The sequence below is a fragment of the Oenanthe melanoleuca genome, chromosome 27, assembly GCF_029582105.1.
Source record: "Oenanthe melanoleuca isolate GR-GAL-2019-014 chromosome 27, OMel1.0, whole genome shotgun sequence".
NCBI classification, from domain to species: Eukaryota; Metazoa; Chordata; class Aves; order Passeriformes; family Muscicapidae; genus Oenanthe; species Oenanthe melanoleuca.
The window spans coordinates 5855831-5873136 of record NC_079360.1 but is presented as its reverse complement, the minus strand read 5'-3'; the positions used below and the strand labels follow the sequence as shown (position 1 = coordinate 5873136).

The 17306-nt window shown below is 55.0% G+C and overlaps 1 protein-coding gene across 7 annotated transcripts in view; it reads left to right on the top strand.

The window, feature by feature from the left end:
* Positions 1–3932: 3932 nt before the first annotated feature.
* KANSL1 (KAT8 regulatory NSL complex subunit 1) overlaps positions 3933–17306 on the top strand; it is a 79051-nt gene continuing 65677 nt past the window's right edge. For 2 of the 7 annotated variants that reach the window (XM_056511917.1, XM_056511915.1), the window contains exon 1: positions 10065–10459. The gene's annotated coding sequence lies outside the window, so the exon portion shown is untranslated. Of the gene's footprint in view, positions 3964–4418; positions 4622–10064; positions 10460–17306 lie in introns of those variants that run through there. The other 5 variants (XM_056511918.1, XM_056511916.1, XM_056511919.1 and 2 more) reach the window with 4 other exon arrangements.

Here is a 17306-nt window from a genome sequence, read left to right as displayed (position 1 = left end):
AGTGAGTCCACACTGCTCTCTGTAGCATTCTGCAGCAGCAATTGGTGCCCTTTGTGCAGTGATGATAAAGAAAGTGTATGATACAAGCAGTTTTAAAGAGCAATTTATGCCTAATAAATTGGGAATGATACAAATTTCATAGCAATGTATTTGTTGTGATCAGTCTTAATGGTTTTTTCTTTTTTTTTTTTTTTTTTTAATCTACTAGTTTTTAGGTGTCTCTTAGTTTCCTTTGTACTTCAGTTTCTTCTGAATTCTGTCCTTGTCCACTTGGCACCTCTTCTGTCCCAGCTTCTCTCTGGCCAAGAGCCACATGGGCACCTTAATCCTTTGAAAAATCATCCCCAAGTTCTGAGCAAAAACAGAATTTTGTGGTTCGGGGGGTTTTTTGAAGTAGGAGGATGGGCAGTGCAAAGTGGGCTTCAATTGCCTTCATAGGGTGAAACAGCCCTCTAAAATCTGAGGAATTAAAAGAGGTTAAAGGAGCTTTGTGCCTGTGCCCTGCACTCTGGTCAGCTGGGTCTGGAGCTGGTGGATTTGGTTGTCTGAAGGTGCCGGGGCTGGGGCCGAGCTCCGTGCCGGGGCTGGGGCTGCTCTGGGCTCCTTCCCCTCCCCAGGGAGGCTCCTGCAGCTGCTCCTGGCTCTCTCCTGCTTTTCCAGCCCCAGTTTGCCACCATCCCTCCCTGGAGGAGTCTGAGCAGCTCCTCCTGCAAGGTCTGCAGGCAGCACTGGTGGAATGCCACTAATTACTGTGTTAATTGGCTTCCTTTTGCTTCCCAGCGTGTTTTCTAAACAAAAAGCAGGAGGAAGCAGGTGCTATTTGCTTTTCCATAACAAATGTTGGTCGTGTGGGGACCAGAGATCCAGGAGTTGCGGGGGCTTTTTTCCTTTTCCTTTGTGCAGTAAATGCAGTAAAACTTCCAACCCCTTGGAAAAAGCTCTTAATTCAGCTGGGATGTTCAAAGGATGTTTGTGCTATTTGGGAGATTTAATGTGTAAAAGCATTCCTGGCTTTATATGTTCATCCTACCTTAAAGGTATTTTCTTTTTTTCCCAAGAATCCAGGGTCAATTTAGCCCATGCTGCTATTTTACATTCTAAGGAAAAACACAAAATTAGTATTGAAGGACTAAAATCTGGCTCTTTGAGGAGGGACAGAGGGGAGGAGGCCAAGCATGGAGGCACTGGCAGGCAGGTGAGCAAGTGTTCACTGAGGAGAATTAGGAAAATGTCATTTTCTTATAACAGACTATGGAAGAATGCAAAGTGTGGGTGTGGTGTTACTATTTGGATTGAAACAATGTAATTTGTCTCTTTTTTCCTTGACTTTTTTTTTTTTTTTTTTTTTTTTTTTTTTTTTTAATTTCAAAAATTGTACAGTCCTAGGGGGAAAAAAAAGTCTTTTCTGTTAATATATTTGCAATTCATGAAAGGATGTGGAAAATCCAAATAAATTACTTTTAAAAGCAGGCTTAGCCCCGGGTGCTTTGGGTCAGGAGTGGGACTTGTCCTTCAGGAGTTGGGCAAGTGCCAGAGGCTGGGGAAGTTTGAGGGCACCTTGGGGTGCACAGGGCTGTTTTCTGTCCTCTGCTCCCCAGGCTGCCATGTGTGAGCTGTAAGTCTGGCACAGCCTTCAGGTGGGCTGGAACTGGGGCTGAGGAGGGAGGTGTGACACGGGGTGTGAGGAGCTGGAGCCCCCTGAGCCAGGCTGGGGGAGCTGGGGGGGCTCACCTGGGCAGGAGCAGCTCCAGGGAGAGCTCAGAGCCCTGCCAGGGCCTGGGGGGCTCCAGGAGAGCTGCAGAGGGGCTGGGGACAAGGCAGGGAGGGACACTGGGTGCCCGCAGAAGTGTTTGCTGCTCATCCTCACTTTCCATCCTGCAGTGACAGGAGATTCAAGAAGCTCTGGGCTATGCAGCAGGTGAGTTTTATTTCCATGTTTTCCTGCCTTCCATAGCAGGTCCCCACCCTGTGGCTGCAGCTGCTGTTGCTCAGCAGAGAAATGAATTTTTACAGTCTCATACCTGGAGGAAAAGCTTCCCAGGAAGGCTCATGGCTGTGCAGGAATTCCTCCTGCTGCATGTACTCATCTTGGATTGAACCTTTTACCAATCACTGTTGCCAAAATAATCCAGTAATTTGTGAGAGCCGAGTTTGGCTGTGCAAGCCACACTGACATTAACCCTTTCCTTGCTGCTTCCCCCTGTTTCCTCCCATGGTTCTGTTAATCCTGGACATTTATTCCCTGCAGTGAGAGCTGAGCTGTTCTGTTCTGTTCTTCCTGTGCCTCACTGCAGGAGTGGGCTAGGGCTGGGGCTGGGCTTTGCTCAGGGCAGGCTGAGCTTTAGATGTCTCCAGAGAAAAAGCTGTGGTGAAGTTGGATTTATCCCTGATCCAGGGTTGAGTTGCAGCTGTGTGGTGAACACCAGCAGGTGTTTACATCTCACTGAGCTTTGCACTCGTTCTGGTGTTCACCACTGACTTTGTTCCTGCAACATCTTATCTTCTGTCCCTCTGCCCAAGTCTGTGCCTTAGTTTGAGAGTTGATGCACAAGCAGGAACTGCTTTTTATTTTTAATGGAGCAGAACTGGGTTTTTCTAAGGCAGAGATCCCAGTACCTTTAAACTTTGTCACCTGCAGAATAAGGAATAGTCTGGATTTTTCTGGATAACCAGGAAAAACAACCTGGTTGCTCCACATTCCCTGGGGAAGGAGAGGAAGGACCATGTCTGTGTGGGGACTGAATGCAGCTGCCCTGGGTGGGACCAGGATTGACACCTCCAACAGCAGTGTCTTTGGAGCATCTCAAACATCCTTCCAGTCCTGAAAGGGGCTCAGGAAAAAACTGGGAGAGTCACTTTTTACACAGCAGAAAGTGACAGAACAAGAGGCAGACCAAATTTAACCTGAGAGCGATTTAGTTCAGATGTTGGGAGGAAATTCTTTACTCTGAGTTTGGCAAGGCCCTGGCACAGATTGCCCAGGGAAGCTGTGGCTGCCCCATCCCTGAATTGTCCCAGGCCAGGCTGGACAGGGCTGGGAGCAGCCTGGGGCAGTGGAAGGGGTCCCTGCCCATGGACTATGAGCTCCCTTCCCACCCAAACCCTTCCATGATTCCATGATCCCCTCCCAGCTCTGCTGTCCCAAAGGCAACCAGGACCAGCAGTGAGCAGTGGAGGGACATGAAGTTAACCTTTTATTTGAATTAAACCTGTCCTGTGACTGGGATTGAAAACTAAATGACAAATTAGAGCAGCAAGAGTGGCAGCAGATGCAGAGCCGTGCCCTACATCAGTGGAAGAGTTTTCCGTGTGTAGGAGAAGATGATGGCACAGGGATGGGCAGTGGGGATGGCAGTGGGATCGCTGCGGCCAGCAGTGTGCGGCTCAGAAGGGACCGGGGCAGCCGCTGCTGTGCGTGGGTTCCTTGGGGACCGCGGCCGGTGTCCCCCGCGGGGCCGGGACACGGGACCGCGGCCGGTGTCCCCCGCGGGACAGGCCCCGGTGTCCCCGCGGCCCTCGCCGGGGCTCGGTGTCCCGGCGGCACCTCCCGCTGCCCCGGCAGCTCCCTCCCCGCACGGGGCACGGGCGGCCCGCGGCCCTCAGGAGCCCCGCGCGTCCCGCGGCTCTGCCCGGTGCCACCTGCGGGACCCCGGCGCCCCTCGCGTCCCCCGCCCCGCACCGGGGCCCGGCCGGAGCCGCGGCTGCCCCGGGGGGAGCGGTGATCCCGGGACCCCGCGGTGGGGCCGGGCTGGGGGGTCCCGGTGCGGGGACGGCCCCGTGCGGGGGGCGGGGGGGGCGCGGGGCAGGGGCCGAGCGGCGGCACCGCATCAATCACCGCCCGCCCCGCCCCCCGAGCCTGATTGACGCGGCCGCGGCCAATGGGACGCGCCCATGCCCCGCGCGCAGCCAATGGGCGCGCGGGAGGGCGGAAGGTCCCCGCTTGAAGGCGGCGGAGCGGCGCAGGTAGGAGCGGGCGCTGGGCTGGGGGCCCGGCCCGGCCCGGCCCGGGGGCCGCCGCTCGCCCCCCGCCCCGGCCCGCGGGCAGCCCCGGGCCCCGGCCCCCCGCGCCCAAACTTGGCTGCGGGGGCCGGGCCGCGGCGGGGCGGGGGGCGGGCGGCTCCTGCCGGCCGGAGTTGGGGGTCGAGGGCAGGGTGGCGGTGGGCGCGGGCCCGGGGCGCGGGCAGAGCTCGGCCCCGCCGCTCTGCCCGGGGGGACCCGGGCCCGGCCGGCTCCGTGCGGAGCGGGGACCCCCCCTCCCCGCCCGCCCCGCGCCTCCATTTTAGCCCGGGGAGGCGAGGCCGGGCCCGGGGGGCTCGAAGCGGGATCGGGGCCGGCGCAGCCCCCGGCCCCCCGCGCCCCCCGGGCCGCGCCGCGCTGCGGGCAGTGCCGGGCCCGGCCCCGCCGGGATGGAGCTAACGGGGAGGGGGCGGCCGGGCCCCCTGTGACAGCCCTTTCTCTCCCCAGCTCCTGCATTTTCCTGCCTCCTCGAGTCGATAAATAAGAAACTTGCATCCCGCCCGGCGTCGGCGGAGCCTGGAAGGATCCGGAGGCCGAGCCCGTGGCGGCGCTGCCCACCTGGAGCGCAGGTGTGAGGATGGGCCTGGCCGAGATGCCCAGCGAGGTACGTCCCGCCTGCCCGGGGCTCCCGGGCCCCGCTCGGTGCGCTCGGTGCGTCGGCTCGGGCTGGGTCGGTTCCTGGCCGAGCAGGATCGGGCTGGAGCCCTGCACGTAGTTTCTTGGCTGATGCAGAACTTTAAAATGGAGGTTTGGTGTTATGGCTGGAAGTGTGGATTCATCCTGTGTGTGTGCAGGGTGTTCCTCTCTCCAAAGCCATTCCAGTGCCTGTCGTGAAGGGATGTGGAGGCTCCTCTTGGGAGTGTGTGTGTATTTACAGGTGTTACCTGTCCTTGTGTGCAGAGCATCAAGACATCAAGGCAATGACTTGCCCAGAAAAAGGAAGATCTGCTTTTTTTTCCTCCCTTTATTGTGTTCATCCTTAAACCCCAAGTTTACACTATAAGGTCCTTTTAATTTGCCAATTTAATCTGGTTTATATATGTGTTTATGGTACCAAAAGAGTTTTGTGTGCACTTGTCAGAGGGTCTTGGCTTTGTCCTCTGGAAACCAAAGGTCTAAAGCTGGAGTTTCCTGCTCACATTTCTGTCCCTCTGGTTCCCCGGGCGTGAGGCAGCCGTGGTGTTTCTGGGTCCAGAGTGGAGCCTGGTGGGCTTTGCTGGTGCATCTTTAAAAAAGTGATCTCTTGCCTTGCTGATGCTCTTACATGTTAAAAATGTGTCCTAAGCACTCAGGTACAGGAATCGAGTTCTGTGCAGCTAAAAAAACCTGACGAGAAGTGCTAAAGGGAAGGACATTTCCCTCTTTTCATAAATCTGCAAGCCAAAGCAGCCTGACTTTGGGCCAGTTATTGACTGAATTTAGACAAATTCCCTTGTAATGGGAAAACCAAAAATCTTATCTCAATCCCTTCACACTGACCTTACACAAATCTGCTGTGGTATCTGATCTCCAGTTGGCCAACACAGCAGCAAAGCTCTTGGTCTTTGTACACAGAATAACAGTGAGCTGTTTTGTGGGCTTTAAAACTGGAATTAAATCTCCCTGTTGTGTGTTTTGGAGGTTATCATGAAATACCTTGGAAATCTGTGTTGCTAGAGCTCCTGCTGACACTGGTGGGAATTAGGAGGCAACTTCTCTGAGACAGGTCTTTATTTCCAGAGTGCCACGTGCTGATGTGTTGGGGTTTGTGTTGGGGCTGATGTGTGGAGCCTCTCACCCACGTGGGCACTGGGGCGTTGTCAGCCCTGTGAGTGTCCCATTTCTCCTGATCCCAGCTCCTTAGTCTTGTGCAGCAGCCTGGAAAGGTGTGGAGCAGAAAACGCAGTGAGATCTCGGGGAGCTGCAGCCCGTGGGATGGGGAAGGTGCTGGTTTGGGGGGGGTTTCCCTGCTGGAGCAGGGCAGGGAGGGCACTGTGGATCCTTTGTGCCTCCCTGGGCTGGCAGGAGCTGGGGGAAGGAGCAGTGCCCGTGTGTGCTGGGCTCTGTCTGTCTGTCTGTCTGCCTGTCCTGTCTGGCTGCTGCGTCCCTCGGCAGCTCTGCTGCCAGGGAGGGTCGTGCTGGACCCTGGTTTTTGGAGGGTGTTGAGTGTGTCACAGGTTGAATGGCTTTACAGCTCTGCCAGGACCTGTCTGAGGGCTGCTCTCACCCGTAGCCCCCACTTGGCACTTAGTGTTGTCACAGTTGGCAGTGGTTTATTGTCACAGGAGGGACCAGCTCTGTTACAGCCCTTGTGTTTTCTGGGGCTCCTTACCCAGAGCTCCAGGAGGGGCAGGAGGGTGGTGGAGCAGAGGAGCAGGAAGCCTTGCCTGGTCCTTGCAGGGGAGTGCAGCCTGTGCTGCTGCAGCTCTGCCTGTGCTGTGCCCTCAGAGCAGGGACTCGCTGCCCTCTCCTGCCTGGGCCATTTCCCTGGGCTTGCCTGGGCTCTGGTCCTCCTGTGCTGGACTTGTCCCAGGAGGTGTTGTTAGTAAGAGCAGGTAGAGACAGGACTATTTCACCTCTGAGTTCTGGCTCAGTTGCTGAGGGTGTGAAGGCAGGTGGATTTGTCTGGGACTGAGGAATTTGCATGAAGCTCTGACAGTCTGGGCTCAGAGCTGCAGGCTGGGTTATCTCTGGCATAGAGGGTCTCAGAGCACAGTCCTGGTCACAAGATGATGGTTCAGCATGACCACAAGAGTAATTAATCTAATATCCTGGTTATCAGCTGTGATTCAGCCTGGTTAAGATGCTGCTCCAGTCTGGGATTAAACTGAATTATATGTAGCTACAATAGCATGGTAATTCCCCTCCCCAAGTCTGGAAATCCAAACAGCAATAGAATTGTTCCAAGTGTTCTCCTACAGCAGTAACACAAACTGCCTGACCAGGGAGGGGTTACTGAGCTCTCAGCCTCTGTGCTCTTTGCCTTCATGTGCTTCTACTTTCTGTTTTTTAAGGACTTTGTGCTTTTTCTTTGCTGTTTACTGAGCATTTCCAGAATATCTGCCTGGGATGTGCTGTGTCTGTCCCAGCTGAGGAGGGCCTTCCTTGCCATGGCTCTGGTGAAGATTATCAGACCAGCAGTGATTACTGCAAAGATCTCTTGTTTCTACAGCTTCTGTATGTTTAACTTTAAACCAGAGATGTTTTGCATCATCTCAAGCTTCTGGGACCAATGACAGTTGAGTTCACTGCTTTTTGTTAGGGTGAGGTTGCAAATGAAGGTGCAAAAGTTTTGGTTATATATGTAGGGAGTCTTATCACTGTTATTAGTGGCCATCCACCTTTCCCACATTCAGGCTGTTTCCCAAACTGAAATAACATGGATTTAGGCTCAAAAATCATAAATTATAACACTTAAGAGTTATTTTATGTACAGATATGCATATACTAACTGTATAGAGACTGTGAAATTTCTGAGGTAGGTCCAATCAGAGCAAGTAATGAGCATTAATAGGTGGAAAGGTGAGGTAACAATTGGGTGTGAGTAGCTGGGTACACAGCCCTCACCAGATAATGTGGTTTGAGTGTTCTGGATGCTTTGCAGAAGAGGACAATTCAAAGGATGATGCTGTAAAAATGGAGCTTCACTGGGGAGAGCTGCTCTTGTTCATGTGGGATGTCTCCAGATCAGGAACATGCTGTGTTCCTGATCCAGGAGTGGCCAGGTGAGCAGTTGTGGCAGTTTTGAGTGGGAAACTGAGGCTGGCATGGCCATAGAAGGTGTCAGAGGCCAAAGCTGTGTTGTTTTAGACTGCACAGCAGTTTTTGCTACATCATTTCCAGATCAGGCTGGAAATGGAGACTGCAGCTGTGTCTGTGCTGCAGAAGATCCAGACCTGTACTGGAATGTCAGGCTGGAATCTGGGTTCTTTATGCCTCAGGAGAAAATCCTGCACTGCAGAACGAACACAAGATCAGAAATTTTATTGCACAGGAATTTCTTTTCACTTCCTTCTGAACAGATTGTCCTCACTCTTCTGTTCCAGTATGAAACCACATGTGTTGTTACTTCTGCTTTTTAGCTGAGCTCTAATTCAAGGTAGGTTGAAAACCCAATAATTCAGAGGTTTGCATGCCCATTGTAGGGTCCTGTGTCCTGGGTTCCTAAAGCTCTCTCCAAGTGAGGTGAGGAATCAGGAGAGAGTGTGCAGCTGCTGATTTCCTCGTGCAGTTCCCTTTCAGAAATGGCATTTTTGTTACCCTTAGGAATAGATTGTGTTCAGTGTGTGACCCCGTTGGGTGCTGGATGTGGGGCTGCTGATAACACACTGCCCTGCTGTCCTCCTTGGCATGGTTTCATCTCTGACTTAAAGCCCAGTTCGGGTCTCTGCACTCATTTTTTTGAAGGTACTGCACAAGTGCTGAGCCTGGGGGGTGTGTGGGGATGGGGCATGGCCATCCCAGAGGGGACAGCTGGCACTGCAAGGGACAGCACAGGAGCAGAGCTGGCTGGCTGCAGCTCCCTGCTGGGCACTAAAACCAGCATTAGTCTCACTGCTGTCCCTAGCTGAGTATTTTTCTTGGAGAAGCACTCAGGTATAAGCTGTGTTTTGAGCATTTGGTCAGCAGAGACCCCTGGGGTGGCTCTGGCTGCGTGCCCAGGTGGTCGCACACACCCTCAGAAAAGCAATGAAATGTGAATTTCCTGGCCCAAAAACCCGGCTGTAATGACAGTGCCGTGGTGTGATTTGTTGAGCAGTATATTGGATTTTAAAGAGCAGCAGTAGTGTCTTGACTCTGTATGTCCAAACGCTTTTAGGGGCAGGGGGCATTGCCAGCACTGTGGGGCTCCCGTCAGGGCAGGAGCTGCGCTCAGACCCTCGGGGGTCCCTCCCAGCTCAGGGCGTTCCGCAGTTGCGTGTGTGCTGCTGGGATTTGGAGCACGGGGAGGGAATAAACTTGTGTGTGTGTGATCTAATCCAGGCGGGGATTGTCCCTGCTGGAAAGAGGATTCCTCCTTACCCAGCTCTGCAGCCGAGCAGGACAGGCTTGTCTTTGCTCGGTGCAGCTCCCCGGGGCAGGTTGTGCTGTGTGACGGTGAGCACAGCTGGCGCTGCTGTTAGCTCTTTCCCTTGCAGGAAAATGATGCCATAAAGCACTTTTCTCTCGGCAGAGCTGCGTTCCTGCTGTAGAGGCAGCAGAGCAGTGCTCTGGCTGGGGGATCAGCCCCACATTCGTGGCGGGTTTGTGGCACCCCGGGAGCGCCGGGGGACAGCTCAGTGTCACCCGCCCGCCAGCGGCCGGGCTGAAGGTCAGAGAGGTGAAACGGTCTCTGCAGTCCCGGAGGAATCCTGTGTCGCTCTCGGGGTGTGCTGTGTGACCGGGGGGAGGAACAGCGCGTCCCCAGCCCGGCCTGGGCGCTGCGGAGCGGGGCCAGTCCCGGGGACAACGCGGAGCCTTCGGGCGGATTTCCCGGGCTGAAGCTGGGGACAGAGGCAGGAGCGGTGCGGGACCGCAGCAGCTCCGGGGCTGCTCTCCGGAGAGAGCGTGACGTGCAGTTTATGGAGAACACTTGAACGGCTGAAGTTTTTATTTCTGCTTTTCCCGGGAGCGGTGGTGGAGCGGGCAGTGCCGCGCATTTTGGGCGGTTGAAGCGCTGTTCGAGCAGCGTTTCCCGCAGCGCCGTCCTGCGTGTCCCCGGGACTACAACTCCCGGCGTGCCCCGCGCGCGCCGCGGGCTCCCCCTGGCGGCGTCCGGCGGGCAGCGCAGCCTCCCGCAACGGCGGGGCCGCGGCGGGCGGACAAAAGGCGGCGGGTCCGCCCCTCCCTCCCCTTGCCGTCCCTCCCTCCCTCCCTCCCTCCCTTCCCGGCGGCGGCGGTGCCGGTGCCCGCCCCTCCCCTCCCTCCCCTCCCCTCCCGCACTGCAGCTCCTCCGCGCGGCCGCGGCGGGCGCTCGGCGGGGCCCCCCGGCTGCGGGCGGGCGCGGGCTGCGCTGCGCGGCGCGGCCGCCGGGGGCGCTGCGGCGGCGCCCCCCGCCCCCCCGCCTCCTCCCCGTCCTCCTCCTCCTTCCCCCCGGTGCATTCTCCGGCTGACGGGAGGGGGAGGGCAGGGAAGGAGCCCGGCCGCCATTTTCGAGCCGCGCCGCCGCCGCGCTCGCCCGGAGCAGGGGGGGACCGGGCGCGCCGACGAGAAGCGCCGCAGCGCCCGCTCCGCCCCAGCGCTCCGAGCCGGGGGCGGGGGGGCCCCGCTCCCCCCCTCCCCCCCCACCCCCAGCGCTGCGGCCGCCGAGGGACACGGGCGAGCCCATCCCCCGTTCCGCCGGGGCGGGCGGGGGGGGCGCCGGGGGTGGCGGCGCCGCGGCCGCCGCCGCTCGTCCCGGGGGGGCCCGCTCGGTCTGTTTGCCAACTGCGCCCGTTCCGCCGCGGCCGAGCCCGCCCGGACCGCGCTCGCCGCTCGTCACGTGGTAGGTGCCGCTCGCCCCGCGCCCGCCGCCCCGCGCCCGCCGCGCCTCCCTCCCCCGCCGCCCCTTTGTTAGCGCCGCCGCGCCCCGCCGGGCCCCGCCGCCGCCGCGCCCCAACTTCTCCGAGCGCCCCCCCCGCCCTTCCCTCCCCGGTGCGGCGGAAAGTGCGGGGGTCGCGGCAGGAGAGCCGCCCCGCACCCCCCCCCCCCCCGCGCCCGCCGCCCCCGGTGCTGCGTCTGCCCGGGGCGGGGGGGGGGCGCCGCGGGCGGGGGGCGACGGCGCCGCTCTCGATCGAGATCCCGGCCCCGGGGGTCCCGCAGGGTCGGGCCGGGGCCTCTCACGTGGCCGCTGCCCCCGGGGAGGGGAAGGGACGGGAGGGACGGAGCGGGGGGGGGGCACCGTTCCCTTCCCCGGTGGGAAAGGGGGGCTGGGGAGGTGTGGGGGGGGGCACACGCGAAGTTTTAAAAGTAAACAGAAAAAAAAAATTAAATTGCATAACCTCAAAGCTTGCAAAACGCGTGGAGGGAGCAGGTCCCGCGGCCCCAAATCCGCCTGGAAAATAGGAGCGGAGCGGTGCCGGTAATCCCGGTGGGCTGTCACCGGCGGGAGCCGTGTCACCGGGCGCTCGCCCTGCTCCCGGGGTGCACAATAGCGTCATTTTCCAGGTGCCTTCGAGCTCCAAAACCCTTTCCCTGTATTTACTTTCCAGCCGCATATTTTGTATTTTTATTTATTTTGAGCCGGCCTTGCCGATCCAGGATTATTTTCCCCAAAACAGGCTGGAAGAGTCCGGCTATCCTGAAATGCTTTCCGTGATCCCTACGCGTGTTTACTTCCATCACGGGATTAGCATCTTCCAGTGCTTGGTTACGGAGAAATTTCCATCATTGGGGCATAAATGAGGGTCATGTAGGAGGAAAAATAAGGCAGCTAAATGTATTGGGAACTAAACTTATTTTGTCCCCCAAAATTAGACCCACCCTCCAAACCGAGGTGTCATCTGTCCTCTCCTTAAATTGGTGTCCAGGTAGAGCAGAAGGCAGGCACTCCATAGATTATATTCCCTGTTATGTAAAATGCACTTGAATGACAAACTGTAGTTTTCCATGAAGCCGGTCAGGATATGGGAGGAACTGCAGGTTTTTTATTTGTTTTGACTGACCATTATATTTTGAACTGGTTTGGGCCACGGCCGTGTTGGTGGTTACATCATGTCATGTGTTGTGTCCAGGGTGCTTTGTGCCTCTAAAAATAAGGTGAGGAGGGAGCCGGTTCCTGGGCCGGTCTGCGCCGTGGGTCGGTCCCGCTGCCCCCGGACAGAGCCCCCGGGGGTGTGTGAGGTGTGACGGGTGGCTGCGTGTGCCCCCGAACCTCTGCCGGGGCTGGCAGGCCAGGCCTCTGCCTGTGTACAGGCGTTTTCTCTTTAAAACCATATTTGTCCTTTTTATAGCCTTTGTTTTCATGGAGGAACCTCTGATGCTCTTCCCTGCTTTAGCGTATCCTCTTGGATTTCCATTCTGGCACGGGAACAGCGACGCGCCTCAAGCTGATGATATATTTTTTTTCTTTAATTGAGAAGTCAGCAGCCTTTTCAATGGGTGGAGGGCGCAGTGGAGTAGAGAGGGGCTGGGGACAGTGGGGGAGAGCATGGGGAGCCCCGGGCTGATGCTGGGGCTGCTTGGAGCCCGTTCCCCCAGCCCGGTTCCCTGCCCGGTTCCCCCAGCCCATTTCCCTGGTCCGGTTCCCCCTGCCTGGTTCTCTGCCTGGTTCCCCCGGCCCGTTCCCCCAGCCCAGTTGCCTGCCTGATTCCTGGCCCAGTTTTCTCCAGACCAGTTCTCTGCCTGGTTCTCCCAGCCCAGTTCCCAGCCTGGTTCTCTGCCCGGTTCCCTGCCCTGTTCCCAGCCTGGTTCCCATCCCAGTTCTCCCAGCTTGGTTCCCAGCCCGGTTCTCCGAGCCCGTTCCCCCAACCCAGTTCCCAGCCTGGTTCCCCCAGCCTGGTTCCCAGCCTAGTTCTCTGCCCTGTTCCCAGCCTGGTTCCCATCCCAGTTCTCCCAGCTCGGTTCCCAGCCTGGTTCTCCAAGCCCGTTCCCCCATCCCAGTTCCCAGCCCAGTTCTCTCTGCCCGGTTCCCAGCCCAGTTCTCTCTGCCCGGTTCCCAGCCCAGTTCTCTGCCCGGTTCCCCGCCCGCCCCCGCAGCACACACGGCCTGGCCTGGCCTGGCCTGGCTGTTGGTGCAGCACGGATGGTGCTGGTGTTTTTTCCCTGTAGCCTCACTGCCAAGGTAGCACAGCTGTGTGGGGCTTAATGGATTGATATGCTGCAGGAGCAGTTAATTGTGGAACTTGGTTGTGGTACTGTTATAGCTGATTTGTAATGATTTAGCAATGAGGAATGACTTGTGTTCCCTCGTCAGAGGTGATAAAGCAGCAGATGACCAGGCAGATGTGGCTGTGGGTTTCTCTTACGCCTTTTTTCCCCTCTTTTCCTTTTACTTATTTTTTTAAATGCTGTATTTCAGTCCCATTTGCTGTTGGAGATCATCCGGTAACCGGAGAGCTGGTGAGAGTGTGACATCATGCAAGGCAGGGGTGAAAACTGAGCGTTTCTGTGACCAAAGTCACTTCCTTTTGCCCTGTTTGTAACTCGTGTTTGGTGAAGGCCACTGCCATTATCTCATGAGCGCCCGGAACAAAGCCTGGCTCTGGAGTTCTGCACTCCACCCTGCCCTGCTCAGGCTGCTCTTGCTGCCTGTCCTTAGGAGCCTCAGAAGGCTGTTCCAGGCAGGATGGGACTCACTGACAGCGAGGTGAAGATAAGGCCTGAGAGTTCCTAGGCCCAGCCCGAGGGAAAGGGTAAAGCTTGGGGAGTGGGGGAAAGGGCAAGCAGCACATATTTTTATTTATGGGCTTTCCCTCTACCCGCTTCCATATAATCTTCTTCTTCTGGAAAATTAACATTTTCTGGGACCATTTTTTGAGAGTAGGTCAGTGTTATCCCAGTCCAAACCAAAACAGCACCTGATTTTGCATTTCTCTGGGTTTTTTGTTTTTTTTTTTACTGGACTATGAGCAGAAACAGGTGGGTCAACTTAGGCCTAAATGAGAATTTAATTCCTGGAAGGGTCTCAGGTGGATCACATGGTGATGAGCCCAAATAATGAGTAAGTTCTCAGGCCTGCCTCTCTCCCCAGTGTTTATCCTGGCACTAAAGGACCCTGAGCACTGCAGTTGCAGTGGCAGGTGATCTGAGGAGCAGCGTTTCCGTTGCTGCATTTTATAAATACCATGTCCCTGCTCATGACTTCCAGGAATACAATGTCTGTCTGGAGTGAAAAGCAGCAAAGACTCGGTTTGAAAATCCTTCCCTGTAAACAGGGGTTTGGCTCCACGTTTAGGGTGCAGGTTTCTGTGACAAGTCGTAGAAATTGGAATAAAAGCTTTCTGTTCTTTCTCAGCTGGGCCAGGAGTTGTCAGACCCAAATCAGCAAGAGTCTGGGTGATGCAGGACTTGAGTAAACATAATTCCATTAAACCCTGCGCGTGTCCTCGTCGGCCGAGTTCAGAGCTGGGTTCCTGGAGGAGGAGAGCTTGGATAAGGTCTGGTTCAGGTTTTTAGAGTTAGAAAACCAGCCTGGGTCTCTCCTGCCATGAGGTGCAGCCAGCAGGTGACTGCCAGAGTTTGGAGAGTGAGACAAATGGAGAAATGGGAGGTGTCAGTACTTGGGAAGACTTAATTCTGGAGAGCAGAGCTTTGCAGTGCAGTGCAGAGATGAAACTGTGCTGTTTATCTGATCCAGTGAGGGAGGAAGGTAACAAAATCAAATCTCAGCAGGGGAAATGGGGGTAGTTGTCTGCCTGAACAGGCCTTGTCCTCATCTGTGCCTGAGTTAATCTCTTGCTGCAAACTTATTTTTTTTCAGATTTGGTGGAAAGAAAAGTATAATTGAAATATGTCCTTCTGTACTGGGAGCTGCTTCAGGCCTCAGAGGCCTTAGCAGAAGGTGGGACCTTCAAGGTTTCTCATTTTCAGCTCTCAAACGTTGGGAAACGTCTCTCTGAAATCTTTACAAGTTCCTGTGGAGGTGTGCAGGCAGGGGATGTGATGGGAAGGTTACTGTGGGGCTGCTTGTGCTAAAGGAGGAAGGGCAAGCCCAGCTCAGGCTGTAATTGCAGCCGTGGAGCAGAACCTGGGATGTGAGAGTGAGCATCACCTTTTATTGCACCAGTGTCTGCTCTGCAGCTCTTGGCACAGCTTTTGGTTGCTGCCCAGGCATCCAAAGGACTTCTTGTAGCGACAGTCAGTGCCTTGTTCTGAAACACTGAGTATTAAATATGAATATTGAGGTCGTGCCACTTTTTGGGGCAGGGGGGTGTTAAGAGTTTTGGGAATAGTTATGTGCTTTTGAGCAAAGGTGGGTGTGACTGTACCCAGTGAATGAAAATGTGTCTTTAAAGTTAAAAGGCAATTCTGTTTTTTGTTTAACTTGCTCCCTGAGTCCTGAGTTCAGTTTTTCATATTTCCTGGGCAGCTTGCCCAGATTATGTGAAAGAAAAACAAAATCTTTCTGATACTGGATGGGGGAGACCCGATTTCACAATTAAAGCTTTTTAAAATTTTATTTTATTTTTTATTTTTTTGTCTCTGACAGGCTGCTGCTTTCTGCAGATATCCCATTACTATTTTTGAACAACATTTCTTGTGATTTGACACTAAACTGCAACTTTGTTCTGAAGAGTAGCTTAACAACAATGTGTATTTTTATTTCTAGCCACTTAAGTTTCCAGGTGAAGGCATTCTTGCTTTTTAGTTATTCACTTTTCCAGATTTTTTTTGGCAGTGATGACAGTTAATCTTGCTTTGTGGCTTCTGTTTTTCTTTCTGACATCATATTGATGAAACCTCCTTTACCTCAGATGATGCAATTGGTTTGGTTTATTTATATCCAGTAAGAATTCACAGGTGTAAGAGGGAATTATTCTTGCAGAAGGAGATCTCAGAGTTGACCAGATCCTTCCACTCACATGGATAAGGAAGTGGAAACATCAGCTTTTAGTTTAATCTTGAGGACTTCTCTTTGGAAACAAAACTGGAGCTCAGTAATATTTCTGGGATGTTCTTACTGTTAAAATTCTTTTTTTTCCCTGGGAGATTAGGTGCAAGTTTGTAGTGTTAGTAGCTGTGGAATGTACTCATGTGTATATTGTAAAAATCTGTGGTTCTTGTGTATGTTCTTAACCTTTTTTGAATTAATATTTTTAAAAAAGAGCCTGTTTCCCAAATGTGGGTCATTGCAAGCACACAGTCTGCACGTGATAACTGGCTTATCAATAAGGTGATCGTCCTGTACTTGCCTGTCACGTTTCCTTAATTAAAGCTTGGAGGGTTGCTTCTCATGTAAATCCCTTTCTAAATTGGTAAAGAGCTGTCTTACAACTACAGAATGTTGAGAGGTGATAACAGAAGGCACGTAGAGAATCTGTTATGTGGAATAGTCCTAACTTTGGTGGATGGACGTTGTGGATGTGGAAATTGTAGGGCTCAGGGAGTTGTTGTGTGTTGTTACCTGCTGAGGTTAGCACAGATGATGTGTTTTACTTGCAAAATGAAGTGTAGAGGGATTTTATTTTAGCAAGTTCGGGGTTTTTTTGTGTGCTTTGTTTTGGTTTTTTGACTGAAACATATTTGTAACCACACGGATTCAAGAGCTGGCTGCACTGTTGATTTAGTGTAGTGGGGGAGGAGAGGGGAAGTGGGAATTGGTAGAATACTCACTTCCTTCAGGGGAACTTTGCTTCTAACAGCACCTTTGTGTAGGTCAGGAAATGGGTGCTGGGGAGCACGGCTTGGGCTGGAGGGGTTTCATCATGCAGGAGTTGGGGACAATGTCAGGGATTCAAACCATAACCCAGGAGCATAGATGTGTGTGTGCAGGGAGGGAGGGAGGGCACAGGTGATGGAGCCAGGTGGGGCTGGTGTCTGGGGAGAGCAGGGACAGCCCTCCCAGAGGCAGACTGGGCTGGGCTCAGCCAGGTGCCTCCTGTGCCCAGAGCTCCCCGTGTTTCTCCTGACCCTCCCTGCAAGCACAGTGCCTGGTTGCTCCCCAAGAAACCCTTTCCACAAAGAATTCAGGGAGCCAAAACTTCCTGTGTTTGTTCTGGGCTTACTTTCTGAGGTACTGCACAAAATCATGTGCTTGGAAACCCAGTTCTCCTTTCAATGTGTGATTGTAGGATAGGGTTTTAGAAGCAGAGGGTGTTGAATAAGTCAGCAGGCAGGGGGATTGTTTTCAGGGGTGTCATGACCCGGTGCTGCTCAGGGTGTAGGGTGACTGGGAGTGTTCCTGCTGCCCCTCCTCCCCATGGCTGCCCCAGTCCTATTCCCAGTGCTCCCTGGCAGTCCCAGCCCCGTTCCCAGTGCTCCCCACTGTTCCCAGTGCCCCAGTCCTATTCCCAGTGCTCCCTGGCAGTCCCAGCCCTGTTCCCAGTGCTCCCCACTGTTCCCAGTGCTCCCTGGCAGTCCCAGCCCCGTTCCCAGTGTCCCAGCCCTGTTCGCAGTGCTCCCCACTGTTCCCAGTGCCCCAGGCCTGTTCCCAGTGCTCCCTGGCAGTCCCAGTCCCGTTCCCAGTGCCCCAATCCTGTTCCCAGTGCTCCCATGGCTGTCCCAGCCCCGTTCCAGTGCTCCCCACTGTTCCCAGTGCTCCCCCACAGTCCCAGCCTGGTTCCCACTGCCTACCCTGGAGTTTGGCTGAAGTCTCCTGAGGAGCTCTGGTGGCCCTGGTGGCTCAGTGGCCCTGGTGGCTCGGTGGCCCTGGTGGCTCGGTGGCCTCGTGCCCTCCTGGGGAGCAAGGGAAG